We start from the raw sequence: 14,603 nt of genomic DNA, 5'->3' as shown, positions 1-14,603 counted from the left end.
AAGCTCAGGTCCTGTGCGCACTGCGCTCCTCAGTCTCCGCACACCCTTTGTATTGGCGTGCATCCCCTGTTAGCGCCCCCAGGATTAACCCCGGTGACACTGTCCACGTGTCACTACACAAATGCCAAATTCAGTACCATTCAAATTTGGATAACTCTATACCTATTTAACCAGGAGACTGTGATCCCAATAACTGATCCAACTTTAATATACAGACAGTCACATCGCAGTCTTTTTAATTGGTGTCAAACTAGATTATATTTGAATGTTGAAAGTTTATGTCGTAATTATTAGAAATGAACAGAGTCAAAGCTGTTTGTGCCTTCAGCTCATTAAATGTGAGGAAAAAAAGAACAGTGAGCAAGGAAGACACGGGAGCTAATGGTAGCAAGTATTCATGGAGGGAATTCAGCTCATGCAAAGGACAACCACTTGTCAGATCTCCTATTAGGTTTATTTAAATATCAGAAGAGGCCCAATGAGGACTTGGCTTTCCATTATCTAAAGCTGGAAAAACTCAAGGAGAACATTGAAAAAAAAGTATATAATAGATGCCTTTATGTTTGACCCTAGGATCTGAAGGAAGACTATGAAACTTCTCTATAGGCTTTTAAGCACTGTTCTTTGGACCACTTATACAATGGTCTTCATCCTTTGTTACCTGGAGAGCCACATTCAACTACTAGAGAAAGTCATGAGCCACATTAATCCAACTTAAAGTTGTGGCATCCTGCACCCACCCCCCTGAATGTAGAAACACCCAAAGCCCCCAATACTAGTATAAGGTCAAAGCTTCCCCACAGAAATCAAAGTGAGGTGGTATACTGACGCCCAGGGGTTGCCAGCTTACCCCAATTATGTTTACTTACATCAAGCACTCCAAACACACTATTACCTCAAGCTCAAGGCATCTCTTCCAATTAGCAGTACCCTCCTCTCTCAACACACAAAACTCATCTGGAGACATGCTTTTCATAGCTTTTTCCTAGACCTAGTGCTAATGCACCAAGCTGTCAGACAGCCACGAACCCCACGTCTTTGGTCCGCAACCAAGCCCACTCCTCCAATAATTTGTTTTTGACAAGTCATGGTAAGAGCTCATTCGTACGTCCAATTTTTTTGCATACAAGAAGATCAGACCTATTATTTGGAACAGACTCTGATCTAAATTTGATTAGAGTTGAGATTTGATCAGAGTGCGGAACAAGTGTGAACTGATTTTCTCGTACACGGAAAATACCTTCTCCATTCAGAGAGCTTGTGAAAATCGGACCATACTCGGATGATATTCCAGTGCAGTCCGATATTTTCACTGACCCATTGACTTTCATAGCCGATTTTGAACAAAATCTGACATTTCTCTGATAATTTCCATTGACCTTTTGGACCGAGGAACCAGTCGGAAATATGAGTGGCCCAATAGACTATCACAGGTGTGAGTGGTATCTGTGAAAATCAGACTTCTGAATAAAGCCATCAGCTTCTAGGGTAAAAATGCACTTTGCTCTAATAGCTCTTTATCTAAGTACCATGGCCAACATGGCTTGGCTTGTGAGAGTCCACCACAAGGGATACCTTCCATGATCCACATGCATCCGTTGTGCCCATTTTTCGAGGCATCCATATCACCAATGTTGTTGGTCGCAGGAAATGGTCACAAATTCTTAGTGCCTTGCCATTTATTGTATTGTGCCACATACTGTATCTGGTATGGTTAGGCTTCCACAAACATATTGTACTGGTGGCTTAAAAGACTCCCTAGGATCACCGATGTTTTAACAGACTGCATTGATTTCATTATGGTTATAAGGTCTAATTTACACCTGAAGTTTAGCCATTAGCCATTCTCCAGCTTTGAAGCTATTTTGTATTTTTGTTTTTGGCATGAAAACTCTAGTTAGGCATTAACAAACAAGCAAATACCATGCGAGAATCCAGCGCACTTTCATTAGCAATTCTTCAATGATTCATTACAAGTAAATGTCACCGGCTCGCACCGTTACATTTCACCATCAATGGAAATTGTGTTACTTAGAGGACTTGTAAGAGGTAATGTATTTTTTAATAATTTACAAGGGCAGCAAAAAACACAAAGGCGACAACAATTCCTTTGTTTAACCTCAATTTTGCTTCATTTCCAAGGTGAAGGAAGAATTGAGAGCGTTGAAAATGGACTCCTGTTTCCATTATTTTGAGTAAATTAGATGAGTTGCCGTATTGTTTCCCATCTGTGATCTCTTCATTTTCAGAGACGCTCTTATCCATTCTGACAATGATTACTTGACAACAATAATAAGAGGGCTTTGGCTGATGGGAGAGGCTATAATAAGGAAAGGACGTAGTTAATTTTGTGACATGGGATGTAAGTGGGTAGGAGGCAAAGAGAAGAGAATTATCGACAGCATGAGTATGTAATTGACTGCAACAGAGTGGGTATATGTGCCCCTCTTCATTTCCATAAGGTGAATAAGTGGACAGTTTGACCCATGACATGATTATCTGGCTGCATGCTGGATAGCATGTGCAACATAAGGAAAACATGGGTCTAATTATAAAAAAAGGAAACAAACACCCAATCAATGACCTCTTAGTACTGGAATTTGGTTTAATGGCAAAGAAACTGTTGATGAATCCCTGCTTGTTGGGATGTTCTTGGATTTTCCAACTCTTCCAAGGGTACAAGAGGTCTACCCTTGATTTATGGGAGCCTACCAAATATTTCAGGCGAGTATACGCAAGGAATGTTTCTTAGGTAATAGTTAAAGAAGCACTCTCATCAAAGTTTTTATCATCTTAATGTATGGGAGTCATCATATTATATTGCACTGGGTACAGTAGGGATTCATTCTCTTTGGTAGGCATTAGGCCTTAGGTAGCATTCACACAGGCAATGTAGTTTTGGTCCAAACGTGCAGTTTTTATCACTTTCCACATGTTGCACAGCCCCACAACAAAATCAAAGGCATAAACCTTGTGCAGGCACTAACTAAAGAGAAAAGACCCTCACACTAGTGATGAGCGAGTATACTCATTGCTCAGGTTTTCCCGAGCATGCTCGGGTGACCTCCGAGTATTTGTTATTGCTCGGAGATATAGTTTTCATCGTCTCAGTAGCATGATTTATGACTTCCAGATACGCTGAATACATGTGAGAATTCCCTAATAAACAGACATTCCTCACATGTTGTTAGGGGTCGAGTTCCCGCCTCTGCACAGGGGGAATCTTGGGCCATCTCCGCTGCAGTCTCCCATTCTTCTTCTGCCGCAGTGGAGCCTGCTCAGCGAAGATGTCAGTCCCAGTGTCTTGCTCAGTCTCACTCTGTGCAATGGGTTATTACTGCTTTTCCAGCTACTGCCATTGAAGCCAGTGCTGGGCAGCGGCGAGCAGACGCTTTTGGGACTAATTCCTGTTTTTCCCCTTCTGGGCATGCCCAGGGAAAGATCTCCCATTGGAGATCGAGGGTCACATGCTCAGATACTGCAGCAGATCCCATTGGTCCTCTAGGAAGGTCCTGAAGGTGCTCAACTTCGGTGGCTGACTCCCCATTGGTCTTTCTGGGAAGGTCCTGTACATGCTGCAGCTATAAAAGGTTCGCATGACCGCACGGCCATGCGCTAGTGTACATTTGGAATCGTGTGTGTGTTGATGAGTGCAAGTCGTTCTTTAAAATCCCCTCCCTCTTGTATGATAGTTCGCATATGGTGTATGGCTGCTATCTAGCGCCCAGCTGAACTGTCAGCATAATATCACACGAAACAGCATCTACTGCTGTGACCGCCAGTGTGGTGCCATGCGCCATTAGAGCGCTTCCTTGGCCCAAGTCTGGGTGGTTAGTGGTGTCCGCCAGAATGGCACAGCTCACACTCTTGTGCTCAAAACTATTATCTCAGTTTACCTCTTACACCCAGTAGCTGTGTCGAGCGCAAGTAGTCTAGACGAACTCAAATCCCGAGTCTTGGGACTGAGTTCGGTGACTCCTTGCTTGCGCTCTTTGTGCGGTACCGCGGCCCTGTGACTTAACAGAGTTTGCTTCCACTGCCATATAGCGCCGCCATTTGCTAGCAGCAGGTTCTCTCCTGCACGGTGGACCCCGGACTGCGAACGCACCTAATAACATCTCACTATTTACTCGGTGCATTCCGCCAGACCTAACACATGTATTCAGTGTATCTGGAAGCCATAAATCATGCAACTGAGGTGATGAAAACTATGTCTCCGAGCAATAACAAATACTCGGAGGTCACCCGAGCGTGCTCAGGAAAACCCGAGCAACGAGTGTACTAGCTCATCACTAATAATCTCATATATCAGCACAGGCTCACCCGAACAGATGGCAGTCCTTTCTACCGGAATGGATTTTATACACTGAAGAGGCACAATCCCACCAGATGCGGTATCCGCTTCAGACTGAACTTCAGCAACTTCCGGTTACAATTCACATTGTGGCTGATAACTCACCGGTAGCTCACTCAACTTAGCTTCATTCAGCAGACTGACAGTTTCTCGGAAGACTCCCTCTCCATGAAGCTACGTCATGCACATTACTGGTGCATATAATCAAGAACTGCAGAGCAGCAATTTAACCCTTTCCCTCCCAGCCATGCTACATATCCCCCCTCTTCTCAAAGCTGAGGGCTAGGCACCATCTGCCAACACACAGTGACAAGCAACACTGATCATTGGGTCCCAGCTCCAGGGGAGTACCATTCACACATTTACAGCTAACACACAGAGCTCTGCCACCTACGGACTATACATAATGCTCTACCATCTGCATATCTACATACTGCTCTGCAGAGACACAGTCTCACACACAATGCCCACTGCAGTACCCATACCGACGCATCATAAGGCTGCAAACTCATTGTACACAGTCCTACACACAGTCCTACATACTGCACTGACGGTGATCTGAGCTCAGTACACTACATCCTACTCTCTTTCCAGTATAGCAAGAGAAAATACATCTTCCACATCATGTGACCCTGTCATCGCACATCATGTTGTACATCACCACACATCATGTGACTATCACCACAGCTGACTTCTGGCGGCATCCTAGCCTACTGGGTGCTACCACTTCAGTCCACAAGTACATAGCACGCAACAAGTCCTTCATGGGACACAGAACCACATTCTGTAAGACTGTCAACCTGGGCAATGGAATACTTCTTGGCTTGATACATCTTACCCCCACCCCAGAGACTAGCATATGCGGAAGTGTGTAAAATTAACTTACCCTTAACATTATAGACTGTTCATGTCTATGTCAGTGGCCAAACTTACAAAATCAGCAAGGGATCAATTACTTATTCCCCCCCCCCCTGTATGTATATATAGCAATATAAAGTCATTTGGATGTTTTGGGATGTCATTATGATTTAAAAAGAGAAAACACAGTAGTTTGACATTAAATGGCTTCACCCAACCACTAACCATGAGTGGAGAAAAGATTTTGGTGTTATCATTCATATTCTCTAAAAAAAAAAGGCCAAGAAAGCAAAAATTCTGCCGAGGTACGTAAACTTTTGAGTATATATATATATATATATATATATATATATATAGTAGCGGAAGAGCCCGGCGTTGCCTGGGCATAGTAAATATCTGTGGTTAGTTATAGCAGAGGTCCCCAACTCCAGTCCTCAAGACCCACCAACAGGTCATGTTTTCAGGATTTCCTTTGCATTGCACAGGTGATGCAATTATTACCTGGGCAAGACTAAGGAAATCCTGAAAACATGACCTGTTGGTGGGCCTTGAGGACTGGAGTTGGGGACCTCTGAGTTATAGCACCTCACTTCTCTTATTTTCCCATCACGCTTCTCATTTCCCCCCTCACACCTCTCATTTTCTCCCTCACTCCTCTCATTTTCCCCCTCACTCCTCTCATTCCCCCCTAACACTTGTCATTTCAACCTCACATCTGTCATTTTCTCCCTCACACCTCTCATTTTCCCCCACACTCCTCTCATTCCCCCCTAACACTTGTCATTTCAACCTCACATCTCTCATTTTCTCCCGCACACCTCTCATTTTCCCCCACACTCCTCTCATTCCCCCCTAACACTTGTCATTTCAACCTCACATCTGTCATTTTCCGATCACTCCACTATTTTCCCTCACTCCTCTCATTTTGCACTCACACCTTTTCATTTCACCTCACACCCCCCATTTTCACCTCACAACTCTCATTTTCCCCTCAGTATATACATGTTTGTCATCTCCCTTATATATAGTATACACCTGTATGTCATCTCTTGTATATAGTATATACCTGTATTTCATCTCCCCTGTAAATAGTATATACCTGCTGTATGTCATCTCCTCCTGTATATTGTATATACCTGTATGTCATCTCTTCTGTATATACTATATACCTGTATGTCATCTCCTCCTATATATAGCATATACCTGTATGTCATCTCCTGTATATAGTTTTTACCTGTATGTCATCTCCCCTGTATATAGTGTATACCTGCTGTATGTCATCTTCTCCTCTATATACCTATGTGTCATCTCCTCTTTTATATAGTATATACCTGTATGTCATCTTCTCCTGTATATAGTATATAAGTGTTTCATCTCCTCCTGTATATAGTATATACCTGTAAGTCATCTCCTCCTGCATATAGTATATACCTGTTTGTCATCTGCTCCTGTATATAGTATATAACTGTGTGTCATCTCCTCCTGTATATAGTATGTACCTGTATGTCATCTCCTCCTGTATACAGTATATACCTGTGTATCATCTCCTCCTGTATATAGTATATACCTGTATGTCATCTCCTCCTGTATATAGTATATATGTGTGTCATCTCCTCCTGTATATAGTACATACGTGTGTCATCTCACCTGTATATAGTATATACCTGTGTGTCATCTCCTCCTGTATATAGTATATACCTTGGTCTGTCTCTAGAAGGATGCCTCTAAAAGGATAATTGAAAATATTACAGCAGAAATATGCCAGAAAAATAACCCGCTGCTATAGATGCTTCATTTTTATTTTTGCTATTGTTTGTTATTGCTAGTGTTGAGCGATACCGTCCGATACTTGAAAGTATCGGTATCGGATAGTATCGGCCGATACCCGAAAAATATCGGATATCGCCGATACCGATATCCGATACCAATACAAGTCAATGGGACATCAAGTATCGGAAGGTATTCTCATGGTTCCCAGGGTCTGAAGGAGAGGAAACTCTCCTTCAGACCCTGGGAACCATAGGGATGTGTAAAATAAAGAATTAAAATAAAAAATATTGATATGCTCACCTCTCCGGCGGCCCCTGGACTTCACGCTGCTAACCGGGAGGCTTCTTTGTTTAAAAAGCGCGCCTTTCGGACCTGTGAATGACGTCCCGGCTTCTGATTGGTCGCGTGCCGCCCATGTGACCGGCACGCGACCAATCAGAGGCCGCGACGTCATTCGCAGGTCCTCAATTCCTAGCATTAGCAGTTTTGTGAATGAGAATGACGTCGCGGCTTCTGATTGGCCGCGTGCCGCCAATGTGACCGGCACGCGGCCAATCAGAAGCCGCGACGTCATTCTCATTCACAAAACTGCTAATGCTAGGAATTGAGGACCTGCGAATGACGTCGCGGCCTCTGATTGGTCGCGTGCCGGTCACATGGGCGGCACGCGACCAATCAGAAGCCGGGACGTCATTCACAGGTCCGAAAAGCGCGCGTTTTAAACAAAGAAGCCTCCCGGTTAGCAGCGTGAAGTCCAGGGGCCGCCGGAGAGGTGAGCATATCAATATTTTTTATTTTAATTCTTTATTTTACACATCCCTATTAATTCGATACCGATACCCGATATCACAAAAATATCGGATCTCGGTATCGGAATTCCGATACCGCAAGTATCGGCCGATACCCGATACTTGCGGTATCGGAATGCTCAACACTAGTTATTGCTATCAATCTGTCAACCTATCTGCTTCATCCTCAGGTATGTCTGCTGGCTGTACCCCAAATCCCATCACCATCTCCCAACTATCCTGATCTTCCTCACCCAAATATTCCTGGTATGTCTGCTGGCTGCACCCCAAATCCCATCACCATCTCCCAACTATCCTGATCTTCCTCACCCAAATATTCCTGGTATGTCTGCTGGCTGCACCCCAAATCCCATCACCATCTCCCAACTATCCTGATCTTCGTCACCCAAATATTCCTGCTGGCTTTATCTTTCCATTTGGATCTACCGGTATTTCCCCTTGCATTTTCTCTTCTGACTTCTAATTAATCCCCTCCTGTGTCTCTGATCAGTCTTCCTGCTGCCCCTCCCTCCTGATCACACCTGGCCTATTTCCTGAGCACTTAGCCTGTTATAAATTCAGAGACATAGGTCTGTCTGGACCTTGGTCTGTCTCTAAAAGGATAATTGAAAATATTACAGCAGAAATATGCCAGAAATGAGCCAGAAGTGAACAGAAGGTAAGACTAACCACTGTTAATAAATGTACTAAATTTCTTTCCCTTTCCGCCACACTTATTCTTATCATGCTGACATACGCTCTAACAGTTTTGGCTCCCTTACTCCTCACTCTCCTTCGCTATCCTCAAACCCCACCACCCCCTAACCAAGTAATAATCTCTCCTTCCCTCCTGTCTCCCCACCTGACCTCCTCTGCTGACCTGCTCCTCAACCTCAGATCTCTCCTAATAAAACACAAAACAAGCCACCCACTCTCCTTCTAACACCTGCTCTGTCTCTCTCTGCTTCTCCTCACTGCTGGAGACATATCTCCCAATCCTGGTCCCCCACAGCTCATACCTCCTACTACTACCCCCACCTATCGCTCCCAACCCAATATAAACACCCGAAATCTTGCCCACCTCAAATCCGTGCCAATGACGCCCACCCCCCTGCACCCTCTCTCTGGATCACTATGGAATGCCCGCTCCATCTGCAATAAACTCCATGTGATTCACGAGCTCTTTACCTCTCGTAATCTTTTCTTTCTGGGCATCACTGAAACATGGCTGACACCCTCTGACACAGGCTCCCCTGCTGCACTATGTTACGGAGGCCTCCACTTCACCCACACTCCTTGCCCTGGCAACAAACATGGTGGAGGAGTGGGCCTTCTCCTTTCTTCCAACTGTACCTTTAACCCAATCCCACCGCTACCCTCCCTTATTCTCCCCTCTTTTAAAGTCCACTCTGTCCACATCTACTCCCCCTACAACCTCCAAATTGCCATCATATACCAACTTCCGGGCCCAACCACTGCCTTTATTGACCAATTCTCCACCTGGCTCCTACACTTTCTCTCTGCTGACATTCCCACCATCATCATGGGTGACTTCAACATCCCCATTGATACCCACCAGTCAGCAGACTCCAAACTCCTGTCCCTTACTTCATCCTTTGGACTTACTCAGTGGTCCTCCTCAGCCACCCACACAGACGGACACACATTAGACCTGGTCTTCACCCGTTTATGCTCCTTATCTACCTTCCCAACCTCCCCTCTCCCTCTATCTGACCACCATCTACTCACTTTCTGATCACTGTCCTCCTCACCTGTCACCCATGTCCAGCACCATGCACACCCACGCAGGAACCTCGCACACCTAGACACCAACACACTCTCTGACTCTATCCTACCACTGTCCTCTATATCCTCATTCCACGACACTGCCACTGCTTTCTACAATGCCACTCTTGCATCAGCTATTGACACGGTCGCCCCTGTCATGCATAGCAGAGTGCGACGAACCAATAGACAACCCTGGCACAATAACATCACTAAAAAGCTTCGGCAAGTATCCAGAATTGCAGAACGGCGTTGGAAGAAAACGCATTCACAAAAAGATTTCAGTGCACTCAAACAAGCAACACTGGCATTCAAATCAGCTCTCACTTCTGTTAAACAGACCTACTTCACAACCCTCGTATCTTCCTTATCCCACAACCCCAAACAGTTGTTCAACACTTCTAACTCCCTCCTCCGCCCACCACTGCCCCCTCTGAGTTCCCTAATTGTTGCTAAGGACTTTGCCATGCACTTCAAAAATAAGATAGACCAAACAAGGCAAGTCGTTGTTGGCCAACCACCTCAACCCCTTTGTATGACAGACCAATGCCCAAACCCCATAACTTCACTCTCCAAAATCTCTGAAGGGGAGCTTGCTCATCTTCTCTCCAAATCACACCTCACCACTTGTGCACTTGACCCCATCCCACCTCCTCCCCAACCTCACCACCACACTAATCCCATCCCTAACCCATCTCTTCAACCTTTCACTAACTTCTGGTACCTTCCCTTCTGCCTTCAAATATGCCACAATCACACCTATCCTCAAAAAGCCATCCCTTGACCCAAGCGCTATGTCCAGCTATCGCCCCATATCTTTGCTCCCATTTGCTTCCAAACTCCTTAAGCAGCATGTCCATGCTGAACTTTCCTCTCACTTTGCATCTAACTCTCTCTTTGACAATCTGCAATCTGGTTTCCGTCCCCATCATTCCACTGAGACTGCCCTGACCAAAATTACTAATGACTTACTTACAGCCAAAGCTAACAGACAATTCTCTATACTCCTCCTCCTAGACCTGTCCTCTGCCTTCGACACAGTTGACCACTGCCTCCTACTACAGATCCTCTGTTCTTTTGGTGTCAAAGACGTTGCCCTATCTTGGATCTCCTCATACCATGCCAACCGCACATTTAGCGTTTCCTACTTCCATACTACCTCTTCATCTCGCCCCCTCTCTGTTGGAGTCCCCCAAGGCTCTGTCCTAGGACCCTTACTCTTCTCAATCTATACACTCGGCCTGGGACAACTCATAAGGTCCTATGGCTTCCAGAACCATCTATATGCCGATGACACTCAGATCTACCTCTCTGGCCCAGATGTCACCTCTCTGCTCTCCAGAATCCCAGAGTGTCTATCGGCCATATCCTCCTTCTTCTCCTCTCGCTTCCTCAAGCTCAATGTGGACAAATCTGAACTCATTATCTTTCCTCCATCACGCATATCTTCCCTACCTGATCTATCTATCAAAATAAATGAAATCACATTTTCCCCTGTCCCCAAAATCCACTGCCTCGGAGTAACCCTTGACTCTGCCCTGTCCTTCAAACCGCACATCCAAGCTCTCGCCACCTCCTGTCGCCTCCAGCTCAAAAATATTTCCAGAATCCGTCCTTTCCTTAAACCACACTCTACCAAAATGCTCGTGCATGCCCTAATCATCTCCCGCCTCGACTACTGCAACATACTCCTCTGTGGCCTACCTTCTAACACTCTCGCACCCCTCCAGTCCATCGTTAACTCTGCTGCCCGACTAATTAATCTCTCTCCTCACTACACTCCTGCTTTACCTCTTTGCAAATCCCTTCACTGGTCCGAATTTCCCAGCGTATCCAGTTTAAACTACTAACACTGACCTACAAAGCCATCCATAACCTTTCTCCTCCATATATTTCCACACTAATCTCTCAATATCTTCCCTCACGTAATCTCTGGTCCTCCCAAGACCTCCTCCTTTCCTCCACGCTTATTCGCTCCTCACTTAATCGCCTCCAAGACTTCTCCCGAATATCACCCTCGACCTCCTGTCTCCTTCCCATAATCCTGTAGAATGTAAGCCCGCAAGGGCAGGGTCCTCTTCCCTCTGTACCAGTCTGTCATTGTTAGTTTTGTTTACTGTAAGTGATATTTTTATTTTGATGTAACCCCTTCTCATGTACAGCACCATAGAATTAATGGTGCTATATAAATAAATAATAATAATATTAATACCTGTGTGTCATCTCCTCCTGTATATAGTATGTACCTGTATGTCATCTCCTCCTGTATATAGTATATACCTGTGTGTCATCTCCCCTGTATATAGTATATATGTGTGTCATCTCCTCCTGTATATAGTATATACCTGTGTCATCTCCTCCTGTATATAGTATATACCTGTGTGTCATCTCCCCTGTATATAGTATATACCTGTGTGTCATCTCCCCTGTATATAGTATATACCTGTGTGTCATCTCCCCTGTATATAATATATAACTGTGTGTCATCTTCCCTGTATATAGTATGTACCTGTATGTCATCTCCCCTGTATATAGTATATACCAGTGTGTCATCTCCTCCTGTATATAGTATATACCTGTGTGTCATCTCCCCTGTATATAGTATATATGTGTGTGTCAACTCCTCCTGTATATAATATATACCTGTATGTCATCTCTTCCAGTATATAGTATATACCTGTGTGTCATCTCCTCCTGTATATATTATATACCTGTGTGTCATCTCTCCTGTATATAGTATATACCTGTGTGTCATCTCCTCCTGTATATAGTATATACCTGTATGTCATCTCCTCCTGTATTAGACCTCGTTAACACGTTATTTGCTCAGTATTTTTACCTCAGTATTTGTAAGCTAAATTGGCAGCCTGATAAATCCCCAGCCAACAGGAAGCCCTCCCCCTGGCAGTATATATGAGCTCACACATACACATAATAGACAGGTCATGTAACTGACAGCTGCTGTATTTCCTATATGGTACATTTGTTGCTCTTGTAGTTTGTCTGCTTATTAATCAGATTTTTATTTTTGAAGGATAATACCAGACTTGTGTGTGTTTTAGGGCAAATTTCATGTTCAAGTTGTGTGTGTTGTGTTGCGTGTGGCGACATACATGTAGCGACTTTTGTGAGATGAGTTTTGTGTGGCGACATGCGTGTAGCAACTTTTGCGTGTCGAGTTGCATGTGACAGGTTAGTGTAGCAAGTTACATGCAGCAAGTTTTGCGCATGGCGAGTTTTGCGCGTGGCGAGTTTTATGTGTGGTGCCTTTTGAGTATGTGTAAGTTTTGTGTGAGGCAACTTTTGCATGTGTTGCAACTTTTGTGCATGTGGCAATTTTTCCGCATGTGCAAGTTTTGCGTGTGGTGAGTTTTCCATGAGGTGAGTTTTGAACGTGTGGCAAGTTTTGCGTGAGCCTAGTTTTTGCATGTGGCGAGTTTTGTGCGTGGCGAGTTTTGAGCTGCGACTTTTGTGTTTCGACATTTATGTGGCGAGGTTGGTGTATGTGTGGTGAAGTGTGTGCTGAGGGTGGTATATGTGTTCAAGCACATGGTAGTATGTGGCGCATTTTGTGTGTGTGTTCATATCCCCGTGTGTGGTGAGTATCTCATGTCGGGGCCCCACCTTAGCAACTGATCGGTATATACTCTTTGGCGCCATCGCTCTCATTCTTTAAGTCCCCCTTGTTCACATCTGGCAGCTGTCAATTTCCCTCCAACACTTTTCCTTTCATTTTTTCCCATTATGTAGATAGGGGCAAAATTGTTTGGTGAATTGGAACGCGCGGGGTTAAAATTTCGCCTCACAACATAGCCTATGATGCTCTCGGGGTCCAGACGTGTGACTGTGCAACATTTTGTGGCTGTAGCTGCGACGGTGCAGATGCCAATCCCGGACATACACACACACACACATTCAGCTTTATATATTAGATATATATATATATACATATATATATACCGTATATATACTTCAACAAAAGTAAAATCAAATTGCAGTATGTCAAGTTTTGTATGAATATTGCAATATATTTCAGTTCTTCTCCATCAAGCACACTCTGAAATTTTCAATCCTCATTTACCGGAGTGATAAGAATCACATTAACATGTAAAAAACAGAAGAAAAAAAATCAATATGAGATCCATAAAAAAAAAATACTGTATCTGAATATGATTCTGAAGCCAATGGTTACCATGGAAACTAGAATCTTGGGAAAGGACTCAGGAAGTTGCTCTTCCATAACAACGTGCGCTCTCCACCAGTTGCTGGTCACATGACTGACAGCGCTGTATGAGATGAAGGTCTGTTTATTAAAAGTAAACACTAAGAGAGGTGCGACCAAAGCCAATCTGATTTTATGTATTTTTTTTTTTTATTAACAGGCATTTGCTGCTCCAGACCGGATATGACTGCTAAATTATGACCGACTTCATTAAAGATTCTTTTTCCATAGAAGCATCTGATCTTGCAGATTTGTCGACTTGTAATTTCCGTACCTTCATGAAACGCTTTTTTATATGAAAGCACAGATGTTTCTTGCATTTAATGAAAAGTTTTCTTCTTATTTTTAATGATAAAAGCAACAGATTGGAGCTTCTGGACGCTTTACCACAAATTAATAAATTAAAGGGAATCCGTCAGCTGGTTATTGCTATGTAATATGAGGACAGCAGGAGATAGAGCTTGAAACACAGAATTCAGGGATGTGTCACTTGTTCAAGTGCGTGCCGTTGTTTACTAACTGTGAAGGATTTATCACTATGAGATTAACATAGCTGGACTACATTAATCCGGCAATGCTTCCTCCCCCTGTGATAAGAAGCTCACTGTCTATGGACTTTGCACATAGAGAGCCTGGTGTGGGCGGGGTTAGCTTACTCAGCTCTGCTGCATTGCTAAATCTAAAAGCTCTGATTGTATCAGAACGGCTGCACCTCGTAAACTAAGTGATATATCGTTGGATTCAGCTTCTCTTTGCCTATGTTATGCTGCACTGATATGGTGCAGCAAAAACCTGCTGGAAGATTCCCTTTAATTGAAAAACTAAA

At 44.1% G+C, this 14,603-nt stretch overlaps 1 protein-coding gene across 2 annotated transcripts in view; it reads right to left on the bottom strand.

Annotated features, from left to right (window-relative positions):
• The window catches only part of CTNNA2 (catenin alpha 2), a 1,798,423-nt gene extending 1,793,771 nt beyond the window's left edge, over positions 1–4,652 (bottom strand). The window contains exon 1 of one of the 2 annotated variants that reach the window (XM_069745159.1): positions 4,460–4,652. The gene's annotated coding sequence lies outside the window, so the exon portion shown is untranslated. Of the gene's footprint in view, positions 1–4,323 lie in introns of both variants that reach the window. The other variant, XM_069745158.1, reaches the window with a different exon arrangement.
• Positions 4,653–14,603: the final 9,951 nt, after the last annotated feature.

This window comes from Ranitomeya imitator, chromosome 1, assembly GCF_032444005.1.
Source record: "Ranitomeya imitator isolate aRanImi1 chromosome 1, aRanImi1.pri, whole genome shotgun sequence".
In the NCBI taxonomy this organism is placed as follows: domain Eukaryota; kingdom Metazoa; phylum Chordata; class Amphibia; order Anura; family Dendrobatidae; genus Ranitomeya; species Ranitomeya imitator.
This window is presented reverse-complemented; position numbering and strand designations above follow the sequence as displayed.